The following is a 22,162-nucleotide window of genomic DNA, read 5'->3' as shown; positions in this document are numbered from 1 at the left end:
TGTTGAAAGTGACCTAGTTCACACTCTAATGTGAAAAGAAGAAAAGTGTGCATGGGTAGAAAATGTCTGAAACTTTACACAACAAAGAGTTCATCATGTTAACTTGGAGGATTAGAATAAATCAGGAAAGGAGGAAAGAAAAACTTGAGTGTAATTCAATTTCTCTATCATTTGTGTTTCTACACTGAGACTCTGAATACACTGGAAGTGCAATTTTTTTTAATGTGGCGGGATAAAGGTTTTCAAGTTTTCCTGATCCATCCGTATTATTATCTCAGAATTGCTGGCATTTCTTGCCATCTTTGGATCTACACCCATGTGAGTCAGTGGGCCATTCTGGACGGAGGAGATAATAGAGCAGAAGTGAAGTGAGAGAAAAGGAGAGACAAGATTTTCTCTTTTCTCTTCAAAGAGGAAAGGTCTTTGGAATGGGAACAACTCACAACCAAACTTTGGGGAAAGGATGTGATGGAAAATGAGACAAACATCCTACCCCTGTGATGAGAAGGATTCCCTGGGCTGGATGGAGGGAGGTCACAGGTGGCTGGACAAGGAAACCAACTAGGGAGAAACACACACAAGTGCAGAGCAAACACCCTGAGGCCACTCAGCCTGACTCCATGCAAACATGTGTCCAGCAGACAGCCCTTCACCTGTGGCTCCCCAGCAAGACAGGTACCTCGGGGGTGCCAACTCATTCTGAGTCCATTATGCCTGGCCATTCATAAACCGCTGTCTAACGTGTGAGGAATAAACTCTCAATGTTTATGAGGAAACTGCGGAAGGAGATTGAAAGGTTACTTAAACGAAAAAAAAAGAAGTTCAGGAAGGCACGATGGTAGAGAGACAAGAAAAAGACCTTAAAAGATAGAAAGGATTTGCCAAAGAAGAGAAAGCAAAAGAAATGATTCCGAATGGGTTAACCTGCAGCTAGGAAGTTAAGGAAGATTATTGATGGGTGAAGACTATGGAATAAAGTGAATAAAATTTCTCAGAAGTTGCTGAGACTATGGTAAGCAGCATGATTATCAAATTATGAATTGGCTGCAATGGCATTCTAGGGGGACACTAGGAAGGGGAAGCAAACGTTCCTGAGATGACAGTGGCAGGTGGAAAGTTGTTTCAGGGGAAGATCAGTCTTGCAGAGGGTGTATCAGAGGAGGGCAAGTGTGAGCAAGCAAGGAAATACTAAGTGTATACGGTTCCTTCACTGAGTGCACCCAGCCCCGCGGTCAGCCTTGAGAACAAGCAGGACTTCAGGTACTGGAGCTACATTTCAGTCATCAAGACTTGAGAAGACACCCTTAACTCAGGTCTTCTCTTCAAACTCCATCTTTCCTTCTTGACCTTCATTTGGCCTCTTCCCTTACCCTCCAGCTGTGGACTGAGGCCACAGAGCAAGATGGGTCACTAGTGTCCTCCATCCCCTGGCGACTGTGGTTCACATCAGTGGAGTACCAAAGGCAATAACCAAGTAACAGACACAAGAGTGTATGAAGAAGAAGAGATTCTGATAAGGCTTTCTGTGACAGTGTGGGCCAAGTCGGCTCTATATGGCTGGTATCACGTGAATTATGAGCAGCCTTAGGGGAGAAGTTCTCAGAAGGCAGAGCCTGGCTCTCGAGAGGCTCTGCGTGCTCACAGCCCACTCCAAGACCTCAGTTACAGCTTCGGCCCCCAATATCTCTCCCTCTGCCTGCTCACAGTTTTTGAAGTCTTCTTTCCTCCACATTTCTCTTGAGAGGTGGAGGAGGAAGATGAGCTTCAGGCCAGCTCAGACTCCCCTGGGATCCCAGCAGGATGCCTATCATTAACCTCCCACCTTCTAGGAAGCTCCTAAGATCTTCACATTTGGGGCAGTTCTCATTTCAGCTGTGCTTCAAATTGCTGGCTGGAGACGGCCTGTTGGAAGGTGGCTAAAAGCAAGTAGCAATCCTTCGGGCAGCCTGGCCCTTCTCGACTGTCAGACATCTTCAGGGATATTCTAGGAAATGTTGTTTGTTCTAGAGAAGGGAGGGAAACAATCCAATTGTCCAATAATGCTTGAATGGAATATAAATGATGCTATATGCATGTGATCACATAATATCAAACAGTCAAAAATCAAAGACCTAGATCTATATGGATTCACGTGGATAAATCTTCAAAACATAATATTGATTGAAAGAAAATAAGATAAAGAACGTTAGATTGTGATAACAGGTATGTAAGTATTTAAATATTTAAATCAATTCAACATATTGCTTCTATATATAGAGATGCAAGAAAATAAACTTTATCCAAAGAACACATTATTTACATTTAATATGCTCATTTATCTAGGAGACCCAAAAGAACCCACAGATAAACTAGCAGGAACTAATAAGACGGTTCAACAAGGCACACACATACAAGATCAATAAATTTTAAAAGTCAATCAGGCTCCTCTACACTGGCGATAACAAATTAGAAACTATAAAAGAAAATAAGAAAAAAAGAAGATCTAAAAATTGTCACAAGAGCCGTATAAATTATTTAGAGCTAAGCATACGTAGAAGGCAATATAACTAACAAACTGAGTACGAACAGTTAAACTCCGCCCATCCCAAGGTTAGGAAAAGACTGTTGTTACTTTATGAGAACAGACCCTCTTCTTAAGGAGCAGATCAGTAAGTGAGAGTGAATCAAAGAAACACAGCATTTGAAAAGTCAGCTAGTCCAAGCCTCTTGATCGCACATACAGAAGCTGAAGCCCAGATAGGTTGAATTACTTGCTAAAGGGCCCAATGTCCTGACTCAAGGACTAGCATTTTTCACTCAGTCGCAAGACACAATCAAATGCAGTACCTTGGAAAGAGATGGGGAAAAAAATGAAGAAATCAATTATATAGTTCCTCATCTTTAAGTACAGAAATAGCCGTGACAAAATTACACGTATTGAGGGAAAATTGAAGTGCAGAGTTTAAAATGTCAATAATCCACAGGGAAACTGGAGACCATTTAAAACATTCATATTAAATCTCTCTAGAAAAGACATTAAAAGATCTCCAATCAAAATGTGAATTTTATAATAGACATGGTATGATACAATTTATAATAGATATGGTAGGAACCTTTCCCTTTCACGGGAAAGCTTCAGCTGGGAAAAAGGAATTGTTCTTGAAAATGGGGCCTGTGCTATTGCAGACACTGTGCTCAACCTAGGTCCACCGAATGCTCTGATGTCATCACTGAGGTCACAGAATTCCACTGTGAGCCTGGCAACCTTGCAAACATAACAGCCCTGGTGAGCACTAGGCACTACTGCTGGTTCACCAAGTGGTACAAGTTTTTCAGCCATTTAGGAGACTTGACTATTTTTGTTTGTATTGAATCATTTCAACGGATTGCCCAAGAGCCAAGAAGGGCCAACCTGTAGGGAAGAGGAGGAGTTGGACATCTCTTGAGGCATCTTCTAAGGGAGACTTCTAGTTGGTACGATGGAACGGCGACAAAAGAGGAAACATCTGGAAAATGAAGAGTCCCAGGAAACTGCCGAGAACGGAGGAGGTATGTGGGGGGCAACTTGTCTGGGGCACATGGGTTTCTGCCAAACTGAAGCTTCTCTAGGAAGCGGGGGACTGAGAACGTGTCACCTGTGAAGCAGGGAGCGAGAGACCTTGTCTCACTGATGCTGCCGTATCTATCCGGAGGGTCCCTGTGGTGTGAGACGGCACAGAACGGCCAGATGCCCCCTGGGAGATGGGAGGTCAGCTCCGCTGGTCTGAGGACTCTCTCCTGGGGCAGCCGGGCCTGGAGCTTTGTCGGACTCACAGCAGGCTGCATCCTGCTTGCACAGACCTAGAGGTGCAGCTTTTCTCAGTCCCCGATTTCTCTCTTATGCTCTTGGATCTTTCCTAGGGGTCATGAGGTGGGGGATGTGAAGGATGCAAGGATGCTGAGAGAGACCCATGAGTTGCTTGGCCTCTTTTACCAAAGTGGAAAGAGAAGCCCCATGAGTTGAAGGCCCTGTTGAAAAATATCTTGACAAGTGGAATGCACTTTGAAAGAAGATTGTTTGTCTAGGGATGGTGTCATATTGAAAGCAAGGAGGTTTTATTCCTTCAACAGGAAGAATTTCCCAAAGGAGATCAAGGGAAGGGAAGGGTTTTCCAGAGACTGAGACCGCGTGAGCGGGGGTGAGAAATGGCCTCAGGGTCCTGCGGGGAGCTCTGAGAGCCACGGGCCACGTGGTGCCTGCGTGCATTAAATGTAGGCGAGTAGCTTGCCCTGGGAGAGGGGTGGTCACCCCAGAGCTCCAGCTAGAGGCCTCTGCCCCAGATTAGAGCCCAGTAGCTCCTACCAGGCCCAGGGCCCTGGAGACTGTAGGATGGGCCCTGGGAATGGAGCTCTAGACAGCAGGCAGATTTCCAGGCAGTGGCTGGGACAGGCTGGGGAAGGCAATGACTGCCCCTGACCATTCAGAATATTTTGCCCTATGTTCCTGTGTGTGTGTGTGTGTGAGTGTGTGTGTGTGTGTGTGTGTGTGTGTGTGTGGTAGTGCAGAGAAGAGCGAGATGAATGGGGGTAGAGTGCTTACCAGATATAAAGTCTGCGTGGTAAAGTTCTTGTCACCCTGCCTGGACCTGGCTGACACTCGGTGTACGTAAGAGTGTATACAGAATTCTTGTTAGGGGTGTTTTATGAGACAGTAACTCATACACCCATGTACACTCTGATGCAGCAAAAATATCACACACCCCACATATAACTTCCTTAGTAAACCACACACAGCACATGGAGGTATATACACGGATCCCTCCTGTACTACATTCTCATACAACCCACCTGTATCACAATCCTCTCCTCCAACACCAAACGCTGGAGATGAGATATGTATATAGACACACACACTATATATATAGGACACACACACACACACACACACACACACTATATACATGTATCTCCTCAACTCTTGCACAAACACAGCTAACTTCAGCCATCTCTAAATACCTCTATAAGATCCAGTCACGTGTCATACACACCACACTTATAACACATTCTTGAGTAATGCCAGACCCGCTTTGTACAAACCACAGTAAACCACAGTCTCAGTAACCCATGTCAGGATTGCCAGAGAAAATATGGGCTATCCAGTTCAATTTGAATTCCAGATAAAGAACAAGTAATTTTTCAGTATCCGTATGTCCCACATATTGTATGGGCTATACTTACACTAAAACTAAGTCAGGCCAAATACTGCATGGGAATACTTACACTAAAAGATTATTCTGGGTTTATCTGAAACTGAAATTTAACTGGGTGCCTTGTATTCTTGTTCGCTAAGTCTGGCAACCCTTATATACTTACCACCAGCTGATGTATTATATATTTATTGTAGTTTTGTTTAGTGTGTGTCTTCCCCTACTAGAATGTGCAGCGTTACCAAAGACTACAACAATGGAAGAGTGCCGGATACACAGGAGTAGCTGCTTACTGAATCTTGGTGAATGAATGAATGAACACACACCATAAATACAAGCCACACCATGTAATGAGGAAACGTTACATGTCCCAGAATTCCTGACTTGTGAACAGAAACCATGCACACAAAGGCCACAGACACAGATAGACACGTCTGCACTGTGCTCCCCATGCCAACCCCACACTTACCACAGACTTAACTGATACACATCACTCACTCTTCCCACACACTCACAGTCACCACCGAGGCCTACATTACCAACTAGACAGTGAGAGAATAAGTATTGATTGGAATTAAATCCTGGAGGATCCACTGGGAACCACACTCTCAACTGTGTGTATTCACTGCACCTGACACGTGTCACACACTCAGTAAATATTTGTGGACAGAGGACTGATGAACCCACCCTGAGCCTTTCATTCCTCCCTCAGGACTCTCGAAGTCACAAGAGGATCCCCCTCGGCTTGGATCCACTGTGGTGGCCCAAGGCTGCAGCCCAGGGGCAGGGGAGGTCTCCTCTGCCTCTAAATACTTCTTCTGTACTTCTACTCTGCGCAAGCTCAGCTACGCTGGTAAGGGCGTGGGGCTCCTCAGGTGACGGGGTGCTTGGCTGTGAAGCAGGAGGCACACAGATCCCAGGGAGGCTGAGAGGAAATCCAGGGTCATCAGAGGTGATGAGGGCTCTGTGGAGGAGCCTGGGCAGGATGGCTGAGCTGTTCCGAGGGCGTGGATGCCAGCTGAGTCTGGGGGTGTGTGTGTGAATACTGCTACTACCATGGTGGGGAAGTCAAGGAGCAGGGGCCGGAAAGGTCTGGGCTTGAGGTGGAGGGAAGAGGGACCAGATTAAGCATCTTCAGAGGAAAATGTAGGCTTTGTCTTTGCCTTTGCTTCCAGAGAAGGACAGAGTTCTGCATCATACACCTCCAGCCTGAGAGCAGGACCATCCAGCTCAGGTGCACACAGCTCACACATACACGCGCCCTCCAGGCACAGCCCTTCTCAGTGCACATCAACCCCAAGCACGTGCTCCACAGTACTCTCCTGCACCACAGCCCCATTCCACAAGGAATGCACCACCGATATTCCCAAACTCACACTCCTCATCGTACACGCATCCAGCCGCATCCCTCACATACTACAGCCCTCACCACCATACTCCACACCCCTGTATACAGACACCGCTCCAGTATACCCCCCACGCACATGAAAAGCCCACAGATGACACCAGATACACCACTCCGTCCTACGGCCAACGGACACCAAGCTCACGACATTGCTATGTCGTGCCAATGTCCCTCTCTCGTCTACCACACCTGCTCCCTCAGCTTCCGGCATGGCCCATGCATGTTATTATGATTTTAATTTCCTTTTTCAGGAATCCGGAGATTTCATCGAGACACTGCCCAGCCTAGACCACCCCTAGCCCAGGATCAGGAAGAAGGAGAGACCGCTTCCCCATCACACTGTGTCTCCTCCTCACCCTCTTCACCCTGTAAGAACTATCTGCACCCAGACAAAGAGGAAAGGGGCATGAAAATATACTACATGCAGGTACAAGTGAACAAGGGTGTCGCTGTCTCCTGGAAGACAAAGAAACCCTTGGAGTTGCCTGAAAAGCAGCTGAGGATAGAAGAAGTGACCCTTCCTGAGGATGTGTGCGCAGTAGCCACTGACCCCTCTTCTGATGTGTCCACCGAAAGCCTCCTGTCTGACAGTGAGCCCACTGGGGAGGAGAAAGAGTATGAGGAAAGGGCAGAGCCAGGCGGCCCATCAGGGCCACCTGCTGTCGAGGAGAGACCCAGCGCCAAGACAGCGGACTGGATGCTGACCATGGAGACCGGCTTCAGGTGCATGGCCTGCTGCCGTGTGTTCCCCACCTTGGGGATCCTCCAGCAGCACGTGAAGGGCGGCGTCCTGCAGGGCTTCAGCTGCCGTGCCTTTCATCTCACCATGGCCCAGCGGATGGGCAATGTGGAATCTGAGAGCACCCCTGAGGAAGAGGACGAGGAGGAGGAGGAGGAGAACGAAGAGGAGGAGGAGGAGGAGGAGGAGGAGAAGGAGGTAGAGAAGCAAGAAGAAAAGGAGAATGAGGGAGAGCAGCCCACGGGGGAAGGCCCCAGCCCAAAGAGACCCCGCAGGCAGGGTCTTTTCACTCCTTTGAGTTCCAAACAGCAACTGAGATTCATGGGACCGAAGATCCTGGAAGACGGTGTGGCCGTCCCTTGGAAGAGGTAAGGCTTGAGGCTGGCAGTCTTCTGAGCCTATGTCACGAGGGCCCAGAGGAGTCTAAGGGAAGGGGCCGCACACATGTGCTGGTTTACCTAATGGCTCTGCAGTTGCATCAAATGGGACACACCCAGCACTAACAAAGACATTGACCTCTGTTGACGTAAACAAGAAGGTGGAGCCTTTTCCTAGGAGTTTTCTCAGGGTCTGCACGATGGACCTCAACTCTTAGAGGACGTACTGCCAGCAGCTCCTTCTCGGCAGAGAGAGCCAGGAGTGGTCTCAATAGAGGACAGTGGCCCTTGCAGGACCAGAATTTTGAGGTCTGAGAGCCTTGGGCCTGAGCTGAGATCTCACCCGGACCACTGGACCTAGCCTTCTGTGACAAAGGGGAATATGAAAGAGAGTCACGTGGAAATGAGGTCCCCCGAGATATGGAAATGTTCCAGAACCTTCGTTGCGTGGTAGTTGATCTGGAGCCAAGCTCACTGTGGTGTGTGTGGCTCTGAGCATTAAGGCAATGCTGGAGGGTAACCCTGACCAGCAGAGCTTGGAGTGCTTCTTGTCTCTTCCTGTTCTACCTCATTTGTTTTATCCCTTCCAGGGAGAAGAAAGGACCCTCGGGAGAGTAGCAGACAGAATGCCGTGGTCTGAAGGAGGATGAAGGGACCGGCACTCAGTCTAACATCATATGACAATAGAAGCGTCCTATGCAATAAAGGGCATTTTCCAAACCTTTCCTGGAGCTTTTATTTAATGACATTTTTCTATCTATGCATCTATCTGTCATCTACATCTGTATCTTTCAAGGTTTGTGAACAAGCTTTCACATAAGCACTAGAGACGTCCGCCAGCATTTTCCAGAAGAGGCCTGCAAATTGCTGGGGACTCCTCACAAATAGGGAACGGCCACAACCCCTGCCACACAGACTATGCGCGTGGCCCTCCTGACGTACTCCCACTCTCTCTCTGAATTTCCCAACATCTGAGATGATGGTGCTGGCTGGAGGCAATGATCACGTGCAGGCTGAATCTTCTCCAGATTCTGATTCTCTTCCTGGGCATATCGTTCTCAAGCACTGTCTCCATGTCCCTGGCCACACTGATCTCTCTCCTTCAGTCCTTCCCTCCCTCCCTCTCCTGCCTCCCAGTGCAGAGAATACTTTTTTGCATTTGAGACGACATTTATTTTTGGTTCACAGAATTCTCACCTGTTCTACTGTGGCCTCCGTTGTGAACATTCCAAAGCTGAGACTTTTCTGTTTTTCTCCCTCATTTCTGCTGAGTCTTTACCTTCCTAATGCAGTGAACTCAGAGTGCCTAGCTGACTGGATGGGGAAAAAGATCCAGGGAGCAAAGAGAAATAATAAAAGAATATATCAGTTAATTTTTCATAGTGTTATCCAACTACATATTTTTAAAATTTTGGAATAATATTAGGAATCTTCTCTTTATAAAAAACTGAATTATCGGGCTTCCCTGGTGGAGCAGTGGTTAAGAATATGCCTGCGAATGCAGGGGACATGGGTTCGAGCCCTGTTCTGGGAAGATCCCACGTGCCACGGAATAACTAAGCCCGCGCACCACAACTACTGAGCCTGCGCTCTAGAGCCCGTGCCACATCTACCGAGCCCACGTGCCACAACTACGGAAGCCTGCGTGCCTAGAGACCATGCTCCGCAACAAGAGAAGCCACTGCAATGAGAAGCCCGTGCACCACAGCCAAGAGGAGCCCCCGCTCACTGCAACTAGAGAACGCCCGCTAGCAGCAACAAAGACCCAATGCAGCCCCAAATAAATTAATTAATTTTAAAAAATTGAATTAGTTTCAAGGGTACAATGTATAAAAGTACAATAAAAGCCCCCCTTCAAACCCTCCAACCCCACTCTCAAGATGGAATAGATATGCTGTGATACAATTTATAGTCGTAGTACTACTCCTCCTCCCACCACATCCGAAATCCTCTGAGCCAGGTGCAGCAGCTTCCTTTCACAATGCTAGGACCCGCCACAAGACACATGATAATCCCTTTGGACATTTCAAGGAGCGGCACCAAGGGAACAGTACCGGGGAAATGCCACTGACAGCTCAGAATATCCATGGCATTTCTAGAGCCTCGGCACTGCTCTCGCTCTGGGAATGAAGGTCCAAAAAGCACATCGGAGAATGTTCATAGTTGTAAACAAGCTCCACCTTTGAAACACAATCTACATAGAACCACATATACAAGCCTGCACGATGGATGAAGCCAAGGTCTCCTCCATGATTTCCCTTCTGACCACCTTATTGTCTCCTCAACCATAAAAGGTGAACTTGAAACTCAGGACCTTGCCTTGTCACCAGAAACATCCAAGCTTGGATCAGTCTTTCTAAGACCAGATACTTGCTCTCTGAACTATTAGAGACTTGTCACATACACACAGGTAGAACAGGATTATTTCTATCTACCTGGGGACTTGGAGTCTTTCACATTGCTCCTGTTAAAACTCTCACAACAGCAAAACTTTACCTACAAAGGGTTCAAGCTATGACACTCCCAACTTCCACAAACCTCCTCAGCTCTTGTGAGTCACATGCAGCCAATTCCAGGAATTGGAAACATGGTTGTGAGGATGAAACTGACTTTGGGGCTCCCCTTGGATATGGTCTTCCAGACTTACCAAAAGGCCATTAAGAGGAAGGTTTACCCCACCTCAGGGAAACCCGAGGCAGTACTTGCAGTCAAGGGCTGGCCATGGCTTCTGAGCTACATCCAAAAAGAATTTCATACTGTACCTGGATCTGCTGAAGCCATTTCTGACTGTCCGAGAGCCAGCATGTACCGTTCCTCAACTGCCTCCATTGTGGATCATCAGTAGGGCTGTCAGATGTAGGACATAAAAATACAGGATACCCAGTTAAACTTGAACTTCACATGAATAATAAGTCATTATTTTTAGTATAAGTAGATCCTATGAACTATTTGGGGCATACTTATCTTCAATATGTACTCGTTGTTTTTCAAACATTCATATTTAACTAAACAGTCTATAGTTTATCTGTCCACCCTACTCAGCAGAAATGATGGAGGCTCATAGAGATCCAGGAGACGCCTCAGCGCCTCCTCAGCTTTTATTTCTACGTCCTGGACAGCGAGCACGAACCTTCCACTCCCAGTCAGTGGCTAGAATGGAGGATATTCTCTGTTTTAGAGCTTTTTCTACTTGTCATTGTTATTATCTTCCTTATTTTAAAGAGATGTTTATTTTTTCCCAATCTTAATAGCTCATCCAAAAGTATTTCAAAGTTCATTAGAGAAGGGAAAAACAATATGGTTCTGAAAAGTGAAGGAAACCGCCTGGTGTTTAGTAAAGAAGTAGTAGGGAGACTGAAAAAGCCAAACTTAATAAGCAGATCTCTCCAAGGGTATTTTCAGAGCTTGATACCCTCCCACACCCTGAAAATATTATTACATCAAGAATGTAGAACTGCTAACCAAATGTAAGGCTCCCATATGATTCTATCAAACTGAGGATGCTTCTTTACTAAGCAGTGAGCACACATGCTGTCCCAGGGACCTCGGCAGTTGCAACGTAGGGCTCTTCCCTTTGGGATGGAAACAGCAAGTTTTCCTGTGGTCTACACGCTGGCCCCAAAAATACTACACTCCCAATACTTGTCAACTTTAAGTATTTTTCTACATATCTCCATTTTTCTGTTACTATTTGGACTACATCCTAGACTTGACACTACATAAATTGCATTCAATAAGCTATTTTTAAAAGTTGGTAGGAAACCTTAAATCTATGGCTTGCAGTCCCTGGCTTACTTTCATCCAGGTGCATAAGGGTTTTCAAAAGTAGTCAGGTTACTTACCCTGTATCACAGCCCCACGCTTGTGTCACAGATATAAAAATGGAACATGATATTTAAGGTTTTAGTTGCCAAATCATCAAGCCTCCCAGACAGAGGCAATAGAGCAAAATGATTACAGAGGCATGGATTTTGATTTGCTCCAGTGTCTTGGGCAAGTCACTTGGCCTCTGTATTTATTTGTACTTATCTGCACTTATCTGTCACTTGGGGGTCATAATTGTACCTGGTCCATGGGTACGCTGTACAAATGATCTGTAAAGTAGTTACAAGAAACCGACACAGAGTAAGCACTCCACAGACATTGGCTATTAGCTATTGGAAATAGTTCTCCGTGAAACAGATGACATTATCCGTGGATGACTCGGTGGGAGACAGTGAATCACAGAATCACAGCATGTTGAAAGTGACCTAGTTCACACTCTAATGTGAAAAGAAGAAAAGTGTGCATGGGTAGAAAATGTCTGAAACTTTACACAACAAAGAGTTCATCATGTTAACTTGGAGGATTAGAATAAATCAGGAAAGGAGGAAAGAAAAACTTGAGTGTAATTCAATTTCTCTATCATTTGTGTTTCTACACTGAGACTCTGAATACACTGGAAGTGCAATTTTTTTTAATGTGGCGGGATAAAGGTTTTCAAGTTTTCCTGATCCATCCGTATTATTATCTCAGAATTGCTGGCATTTCTTGCCATCTTTGGATCTACACCCATGTGAGTCAGTGGGCCATTCTGGACGGAGGAGATAATAGAGCAGAAGTGAAGTGAGAGAAAAGGAGAGACAAGATTTTCTCTTTTCTCTTCAAAGAGGAAAGGTCTTTGGAATGGGAACAACTCACAACCAAACTTTGGGGAAAGGATGTGATGGAAAATGAGACAAACATCCTACCCCTGTGATGAGAAGGATTCCCTGGGCTGGATGGAGGGAGGTCACAGGTGGCTGGACAAGGAAACCAACTAGGGAGAAACACACACAAGTGCAGAGCAAACACCCTGAGGCCACTCAGCCTGACTCCATGCAAACATGTGTCCAGTAGCCAGCCCTTCACCTGTGGCTCCCCAGCAAGACAGGTACCTCGGGGGTGCCAACTCATTCTGAGTCCATTATGCCTGGCCATTCATAAACCGCTGTCTAACGTGTGAGGAATAAACTCTCAATGTGTATGAGGAAATTGGGGAAGGAGATTGAAAGGTTACTTAAACGGAAAAAAAAGAAGTTCAGGAAGGCAAGATGGTAGAGAGACAAGAAAAAGACCTTGAAAGATAGAAAGGATTTGCCAAAGAAGAGAAAGCAAAAGAAATGATTCCGAATGGGTTAACCTGCAGCTAGGAAGTTAAGGAAGATTATTGATGGGTGAAGACTATGGAATAAAGCGAATAAAATTTCTCAGAAGTTGCTGAGAATATGGTAAGCAGCATGATTATCAAATTATGAATTGGCTGCAATGGCATTCTAGGGGGACACTAGGAAGGGGAAGCAAACGTTCATGAGATGACAGTGGCAGGTGGAAAGTTGTTTCAGGGGAAGATCAGTCTTGCAGAGGGTGTATCAGAGGAGGGCAAGTGTGAGCAAGCAAGGAAATACTAAGTGTATACGGTTCCTTCACTGAGTGCACCCAGCCCCGCGGTCAGCCTTGAGAACAAGCAGGACTTCAGGTACTGGAGCTACATTTCAGTCATCAAGACTTGAGAAGACACCCTTAACTCAGGTCTTCCCTTCAAACTCCATCTTTCCTTCTTGACCTTCATTTGGCCTCTTCCCTTACCCTCCAGCTGTGGACTGAGGCCACAGAGCAAGATGGGTCACTAGTGTCCTCCATCCCCTGGCGACTGTGGTTCACATCAGTGGAGTACCAAAGGCAATAACCAAGTAACAGACACAAGAGTGTATGAAGAAGAAGAGATTCTGATAAGGCTTTCTGTGACAGTGTGGGCCAAGTCGGCTCTATATGGCTGGTATCACGTGAATTATGAGCAGCCTTAGGGGAGAAGTGCTCAGAAGGCAGAGCCTGGCTCTCGAGAGGCTCTGCATGCTCACAGCCCACTCCAAGACCTCAGTTACAGCTTCGGCCCCCAATATCTCTCCCTCTGCCTGCTCACAGTTTTTGAAGTCTTCTTTCCTCCACATTTCTCTTGAGAGGTGGAGGAGGAAGATGAGCTTCAGGCCAGCTCAGACTCCCCTGGGATCCCAGCAGGATGCCTATCATTAACCTCCCACCTTCTAGGAAGCTCCTAAGATCTTCACATTTGGGGCAGTTCTCATTTCAGCTGTGCTTCAAATTGCTGGCTGGAGACGGCCTGTTGGAAGGTGGCTAAAAGCAAGTAGCAATCCTTCGGGCAGCCTGGCCCTTCTCGACTGTCACACATCTTCAGGGATATTCTAGGAAATGTTGTTTGTTCTAGAGAAGGGAGGGAAACAATCCAATTGTCCAATAATGCTTGAATGGAAAATAAATGATGCTATATGCATGTGATCACATAATATCAAACAGTCAAAAATCAAAGACCTAGATCTATATGGATTCACGTGGATAAATCTTGAAAACATAATATTGATTGAAAGAAAATAAGATAAAGAATGTTAGATTGTGATAACAGGTATGTAAGTATTTAAATATTTAAATCAATTCAACATATTGCTTCTATATATAGAGATGCAAGAAAATAAACTTTATCCAAAGAACACATTATTTACATTTAATATGCTCATTTATCTAGGAGACCCAAAAGAACCCACAGATAAACTAGCAGGAACTAATAAGACGGTTCAACAAGGCACACACATACAAGATCAATAAATTTTAAAAGTCAATCAGGCTCCTCTACACTGGCGATAACAAATTAGAAACTATAAAAGAAAATAAGAAAAAAAGAAGATCTAAAAATTGTCACAAGAGCCGTATAAATTATTTAGAGCTAAGCATACGTAGAAGGCAATATAACTAACAAACTGAGTACGAACAGTTAAACTCCGCCCAACCCAAGGTTAGGAAAAGACTGTTGTTACTTTATGAGAACAGACCCTCTTCTTAAGGAGCAGATCAGTAAGTGAGAGTGAATCAAAGAAACACAGCATTTGAAAAGTCAGCTAGTCCAAGCCTCTTGATCGCACATACAGAAGCTGAAGCCCAGATAGGTTGAGTTACTTGCTAAAGGGCCCAATGTCCTGACTCAAGGACTAGCATTTTTCACTCAGTCGCAAGACACAATCAAATGCAGTACCTTGGAAAGAGATGGGGAAAAAATGAAGAAATCAATTATATAGTTCCTCATCTTTAAGTACAGAAATAGCCGTGACAAAATTACACGTATTGAGGGAAAATTGAAGTGCAGAGTTTAAAATGTCAATACTCCACAGGGAAACCGGAGACCATTTAAAACATTCATATTAAATCTCTCTAGAAAAGACATTAAAAGATCTCCAATCAAAATGTGAATTTTATAATAGACATGGTATGATACAATTTATAATAGATATGGTAGGAACCTTTCCCTTTCACGGGAAAGCTTCGGCTGGGAAAAAGGAATTGTTCTTGAAAATGGGGCCTGTGCTATTGCAGACACTGTGCTCAACCTAGGTCCACCGAATGCTCTGATGTCATCACTGAGGTCACAGAATTCCACTGTGAGCCTGGCAACCTTGCAAACATAACAGCCCTGGTGAGCACTAGGCACTACTGCTGGTTCACCAAGTGGTACAAGTTTTTCAGCCATTTAGGAGACTTGACTATTTTTGTTTGTATTGAATCATTTCAACGGATTGCCCAAGAGCCAAGAAGGGCCAACCTGTAGGGAAGAGGAGGAGTTGGACATCTCTTGAGGCATCTTCTAAGGGAGACTTCTAGTTGGTACGATGGAACGGCGACAAAAGAGGAAACATCTGGAAAATGAAGAGTCCCAGGAAACTGCCGAGAACGGAGGAGGTATGTGGGGGGCAACTTGTCTGGGGCACATGGGTTTCTGCCAAACTGAAGCTTCTCTAGGAAGCGGGGGACTGAGAACGTGTCACCTGTGAAGCAGGGAGCGAGAGACCTTGTCTCACTGATGCTGCCGTATCTATCTGGAGGGCCCCTGTGGTGTGAGACGGCACAGAACGGCCAGATGCCCCCTGGGAGTTGGGAGGTCAGCTCCGCTGGTCTGAGGACTCTCTCCTGGGGCAGCCGGGCCTGGAGCTTTGTCGGACTCACAGCAGGCTGCATCCTGCTTGCACAGACCTAGAGGTGCAGCTTTTCTCAGTCCCCGATTTCTCTCTTATGCTCTTGGATCTTTCCTAGGGGTCATGAGGTGGGGGATGTGAAGGATGCAAGGATGCTGAGAGAGACCCATGAGTTGCTTGGCCTCTTTTACCAAAGTGGAAAGAGAAGCCCCATGAGTTGAAGGCCCTGTTGAAAAATATCTTGACAAGTGGAATGCACTTTGAAAGAAGATTGTTTGTCTAGGGATGGTGTCATATTGAAAGCAAGGAGGTTTTATTCCTTCAACAGGAAGAATTTCCCAAAGGAGATCAAGGGAAGGGAAGGGTTTTCCAGAGACTGAGACCGTGTGAGCGGGGGTGAGAAATGGCCTCAGGGTCCTGCGGGGAGCTCTGAGAGCCACGGGCCACGTGGTGCCTGCGTGCATTAAATGTAGGCGAGTAGCTTGCCCTGGGAGAGGGGTGGTCACCCCAGAGCTCCAGCTAGAGGCCTCTGCCCCAGATTAGAGCCCAGTAGCTCCTACCAGGCCCAGGGCCCTGGAGACTGTAGGATGGGCCCTGGGAATGGAGCTCTAGACAGCAGGCAGATTTCCAGGCAGTGGCTGGGACAGGCTGGGGAAGGCAATGACTGCCCCTGACCATTCAGAATATTTTGCCCTATGTTCCTGTGTGTGTGTGTGTGTGAGTGTGTGTGTGTGTGTGTGTGTGGTAGTGCAGAGAAGAGCGAGATGAATGGGGGTAGAGTGCTTACCAGATATAAAGTCTGCATGGTAAAGTTCTTGTCACCCTGCCTGGACCTGGCTGACACTCGGTGTACGTAAGAGTGTATACAGAATTCTTGTTAGGGGTGTTTTATGAGACAGTAACTCATACACCCATGTACACTCTGATGCAGCAAAAATATCACACACCCCACATATAACTTCCTTAGTAAACCACACAGAGCACATGGAGGTATATACACGGATCCCTCCTGTACTACATTCTCATACAACCCACCTGTATCACAATCCTCTCCTCCAACACCAAACGCTGGAGATGAGATATGTATATAGACACACACACTATATATATAGGACACACACACACACACACACACACTATATACATGTATCTCCTCAACTCTTGCACAAACACAGCTAACTTCAGCCATCTCTAAATACCTCTATAAGAACCAGTCACGTGTCATACACACCACACTTATAACACATTCTTGAGTAATGCCAGACCCGCTTTGTACAAACCACAGTAAACCACAGTCTCAGTAACCCATGTCAGGATTGCCAGAGAAAATATGGGCTATCCAGTTCAATTTGAATTCCAGATAAACAACAAGTAATTTTTCAGTATCCGTATGTCCCACATATTGTATGGGCTATACTTACACTAAAACTAAGTCAGGCCAAATACTGCATGGGAATACTTACACTAAAAGATTATTCTGGGTTTATCTGAAACTGAAATTTAACTGGGTTCCTTGTATTCTTGTTCGCTAAGTCTGGCAACCCTTATATACTTACCACCAGCTGATGTATTATATATTTATTGTAGTTTTGTTTAGTGTGTGTCTTCCCCTACTAGAATGTGCAGCGTTACCAAAGACTACAACAATGGAAGAGTGCCGGATACACAGGAGTAGCTGCTTACTGAATCTTGGTGAATGAATGAATGAACACACACCATAAATACAAGCCACACCATGTAATGAGGAAACGTTACATGTCCCAGAATTCCTGACTTGTGAACAGAAACCATGCACACAAAGGACACAGACACAGATAGACACGTCTGCACTGTGTTCCCCATGAAAACCCCACACTTACCACAGACTTAACTGATACACATCACTCACTCTTCCCACACACTCACAGTCACCACCGAGGCCTACATTACCAACTAGACAGTGAGAGAATAAGTATTGATTGGAATTAAATCCTGGAGGATCCACTGGGAACCACACTCTCAACTGTGTGTATTCACTGCACCTGACACGTGTCACACACTCAGTAAATATTTGTGGACAGAGGACTGATGAACCCACCCTGAGCCTTTCATTCCTCCCTCAGGAATCTCGAAGTCACAAGAGGATCCCCCTCGGCTTGGATCCACTGTGGTGGCCCAAGGCTGCAGCCCAGGGGCAGTGGAGGTCTCCTCTGCCTCTAAATACTTCTTCTGTACTTCTACTCTGCGCAAGCTCAGCTACGCTGGTAAGGGCGTGGGGCTCCTCAGGTGACGAGGTGCTTGGCTGTGAAGCAGGAGGCACACAGATCCCAGGGAGGCTGAGAGGAAATCCAGGGTCATCAGAGGTGATGAGGGCTCTGTGGAGGAGCCTGGGCAGGATGGCTGAGCTGTTCCGAGGGCGTGGATGCCAGCTGAGTCTGGGGGTGTGTGTGTGAATACTGCTACTACCATGGTGGGGAAGTCAAGGAGCAGGGGCCGGAAAGGTCTGGGCTTGAGGTGGAGGGAAGAGGGACCAGATTAAGCATCTTCAGAGGAAAATGTAGGCTTTGTCTTTGCCTTTGCTTCCAGAGAAGGACAGAGTTCTGCATCATACACCTCCAGCCTGAGAGCAGGACCATCCAGCTCAGGTGCACACAGCTCACACATACACGCGCCCTCCAGGCACAGCCCTTCTCAGTGCACATCAACCCCAAGCACGTGCTCCACAGTACTCTCCTGCACCACAGCCCCATTCCACAAGGAATGCACCACCGATATTCCCAAACTCACACTCCTCATCGTACACGCATCCAGCCGCATCCCTCACATACTACAGCCCTCACCACCATACTCCACACCCCTGTATACAGACACCGCTCCAGTATACCCCCCCACGCACATGAAAAGCCCACAGATGACACCAGATACACCACTCCGTCCTACGGCCAACGGACACCAAGCTCACGACATTGCTATGTCGTGCCAATGTCCCTCTCTCGTCTACCACACCTGCTCCCTCAGCTTCCGGCATGGCCCATGCATGTTATTATGATTTTAATTTCCTTTTTCAGGAATCCGGAGATTTCATCGAGACACTGCCCAGCCTAGACCACCCCTAGCCCAGGATCAGGAAGAAGGAGAGACCGCTTCCCCATCACACTGTGTCTCCTCCTCACCCTCTTCACCCTGTAAGAACTATCTGCACCCAGACAAAGAGGAAAGGGGCATGAAAATATACTACATGCAGGTACAAGTGAACAAGGGTGTCGCTGTCTCCTGGAAGACAAAGAAACCCTTGGAGTTGCCTGAAAAGCAGCTGAGGATAGAAGAAGTGACCCTTCCTGAGGATGTGTGCGCAGTAGCCACTGACCCCTCTTCTGATGTGTCCACCGAAAGCCTCCTGTCTGACAGTGAGCCCACTGGGGAGGAGAAAGAGTATGAGGAAAGGGCAGAGCCAGGCAGCCCATCAGGGCCACCTGCCGTCGAGGAGAGACCCAGCGCCAAGACAGCGGACTGGATGCTGACCATGGAGACCGGCTTCAGGTGCATGGCCTGCTGCCCGGTCTTCCCCACCTTGGAGATCCTCCAGCAGCACGTGAAGGGCGGCGTCCTGCAGGGCTTCAGCTGCCGTGCCTTTCATCTCACCATGGCCCAGCGGATGGGCAATGTGGAATCCGAGAGCACCCCTGAGGAAGAGGACGAGGAGGAGGAGGAGGAGAACGAAGAGGAGGAGGAGGAGGAGGAGGAGGAGAAGGAGGTAGAGAAGCAAGAAGAAAAGGAGAATGAGGGAGAGCAGCCCACGGGGGAAGGCCCCAGCCCAAAGAGACCCCGCAGGCAGGGTCTTTTCACTCCTTTGAGTTCCAAACAGCAACTGAGATTCATGGGACCGAAGATCCTGGAAGACGGTGTGGCCGTCCCTTGGAAGAGGTAAGGCTTGAGGCTGGCAGTCTTCTGAGCCTATGTCACGAGGGCCCAGAGGAGTCTAAGGGAAGGGGCCGCACACATGTGCTGGTTTACCTAATGGCTCTGCAGTTGCATCAAATGGGACACACCCAGCACTAACAAAGACATTGACCTCTGTTGACGTAAACAAGAAGGTGGAGCGTTTTCCTAGGAGTTTTCTCAGGGTCTGCACGATGGACCTCAACTCTTAGAGGACGTACTGCCAGCAGCTCCTTCTCGGCAGAGATAGCCAGGAGTGGTCTCAAGAGAGGACAGGGGCCCTTGCAGGACCAGAATTTTGAGGACTGAGAGCCTTGGGCCTGAGCCGAGATCTCACCCGGACCACTGGACCTAGCCTTCTGTGACAAAGGGGAATATGAAAGAGAGTCACGTGGAAATGAGGTTCCCCGAGATATGGAAGTGTTCCAGAACCTTCGTTGTGTGGTAGTTGATCTGGAGCCAAGCTCACTGTGGTGTGTGTGGCTCTGAGCATTAAGGCAATGCTGGAGGGTAACCCTGACCAGCAGAGCTTGGAGTGCTTCTTGTCTCTTCCTGTTCTACCTCATTTGTTTTATCCCTTCCAGGGAGAAGAAAGGACCCTCGGAAGAGTAGCAGACAGAATGCCGTGGTCTGAAGGAGGATGAAGGGACCGGCACTCAGTCTAACATCATATGACAATAGAAGCGTCCTATGCAATAAAGGGCATTTTCCAAACCTTTCCTGGAGCTTTTATTTAATGACATTTTTCTATCTATGCATCTATCTGTCATCTACATCTGTATCTTTCAAGGTTTGTGAACAAGCTTTCACATAAGCACTAGAGACGTCCGCCAGCATTTTCCAGAAGAGGCCTGCAAATTGCTGGGGACTCCTCACAAATAGGGAACGGCCACAACCCCTGCCACACAGACTATGCGCGTGGCCCTCCTGACGTACTCCCACTCTCTCTCTGAATTTCCCAACGTCTGAGATGAGGGTGCTGGCTGGAGGCAATGATCACGTGCAGGCTGAATCTTCTCCAGATTCTGATTCTCTTCCTGGGCATATCGTCCTTAAGCACAGTCTCCATGTCCCTGGCCACACTGATCTCTCTCCTTCAGTCCTTCCCTCCCTCCCTCTCCTGCCTCCCAGTGCAGAGAATACTTTTTTGCATTTGAGACGACATTTATTTTTGGTTCACAGAATTCTCACCTGTTCTACTGTGGCCTCCGTTGTGAACATTCCAAAGCTGAGACTTTTCTGTTTTTCTCCCTCATTTCTGCTGAGTCTTTACCTTCCTAATGCAGTGAACTCACAGTGCCTAGCTGACTGGATGGGGAAAAAAATCCAGGGAGCAAAGAGAAATAATAAAAGAATATATCAGTTAATTTTTCATAGTGTTATCCAACTACATATTTTTAAAATTTTGGAATAATATTAGGAATCTTCTCTTTATAAAAAACTGAATTATCGGGCTTCCCTGGTGGAGCAGTGGTTAAGAATATGCCTGCGAATGCAGGGGTCATGGGTTCGAGCCCTGGTCTGGGAAGATCCCACGTGCCACGGAGTAACTAAGCCCGCGCGCCACAACTACTGAGCCTGCGCTCTAGAGCCCGTGTGCCACATCGACCGAGCCCACGTGCCACAACTACGGAAGCCTGCGTGCCTAGAGACCATGCTCCGCAACAAGAGAAGCCACTGCAATGAGAAGCCCGTGCACCACAGCCAAGAGGAGCCCCCGCTCACTGCAACTAGAGAACGCCCGCTAGCAGCAACAAAGACCCAATGCAGCCCCAAATAAATTAATTAATTTTTAAAAATTGAATTAGTTTCAAGGGTACAATGTATAAAAGTACAATAAAAGCCCCCCTTCATAACCCCCCAACCCCACTCTCAAGATGGAATCGATATGCTGTGATACAATTTATAGTCGTAGTACTACTCCTCCTCCCACCACATCCGAAATCCTCTGAGCCAGGGGCAGCAGCTTCCTTTCACAATGCTAGGACCCGCCACAAGACACATGATAATCCCTTTGGACATTTCAAGGAGCGGCACCAAGGGAACAGTACCAGGGAAATGCCACTGACAGCTCAGAATATCCATGGCATTTCTAGAGCCTCGGCACTGCTCTCGCTCTGGGAATGAAGGTCCAAAAAGCACATCGGAGAATGTTCATAGTTGTAAACAAGCTCCACCTTTGAAACACAATCTACATAGAACCACATATACAAGCCTGCACGATGGATGAAGCCAAGGTCTCCTCCATGATTTCCCTTCTGACCACCTTATTGTCTCCTCAACCATAAAAGGTGAACTTGAAACTCAGGACCTTGCCTTGTCACCAGAAACATCCAAGCTTGGATCAGTCTTTCTAAGACCAGATACTTGCTCTCTGAACTATTAGAGACTTGTCACATACACACAGGTAGAACAGGATTATTTCTATCTACATGGGGACTTGGAGTCTTTCACATTGCTCCTGTTAAAACTCTCACAACAGCAAAACTTTACCTACAAAGGGTTCAAGCTATGACACTCCCAACTTCCACAAACCTCCTCAGCTCTTGTGAGTCACATGC

The 22,162-nt window shown here is 47.0% G+C and overlaps 1 long non-coding RNA gene across 2 annotated transcripts in view; it reads right to left on the bottom strand.

Moving 5' to 3' along the window:
• Positions 1 to 8,974: 8,974 nt before the first annotated feature.
• LOC309797402 overlaps positions 8,975 to 22,162 on the bottom strand; it is a 168,353-nt gene continuing 155,165 nt past the window's right edge. Inside the window, exon 3 of one of the 2 annotated variants that reach the window (XR_016039667.1) lies at positions 8,975 to 8,992. This is a non-coding gene — a long non-coding RNA (uncharacterized lncRNA). Of the gene's footprint in view, positions 8,997 to 22,162 lie in introns of both variants that reach the window. The other variant, XR_016039668.1, reaches the window with a different exon arrangement.

The sequence above is a fragment of the Mesoplodon mirus genome, assembly GCF_964341445.2.
Source record: "Mesoplodon mirus genome assembly, contig: HAP1_SCAFFOLD_482, whole genome shotgun sequence".
NCBI lineage: Eukaryota > Metazoa > Chordata > Mammalia > Artiodactyla > Ziphiidae > Mesoplodon > Mesoplodon mirus.
Note: the sequence above shows the minus strand (reverse complement) of the source record. Positions and strands in the feature narration are given on the sequence as shown.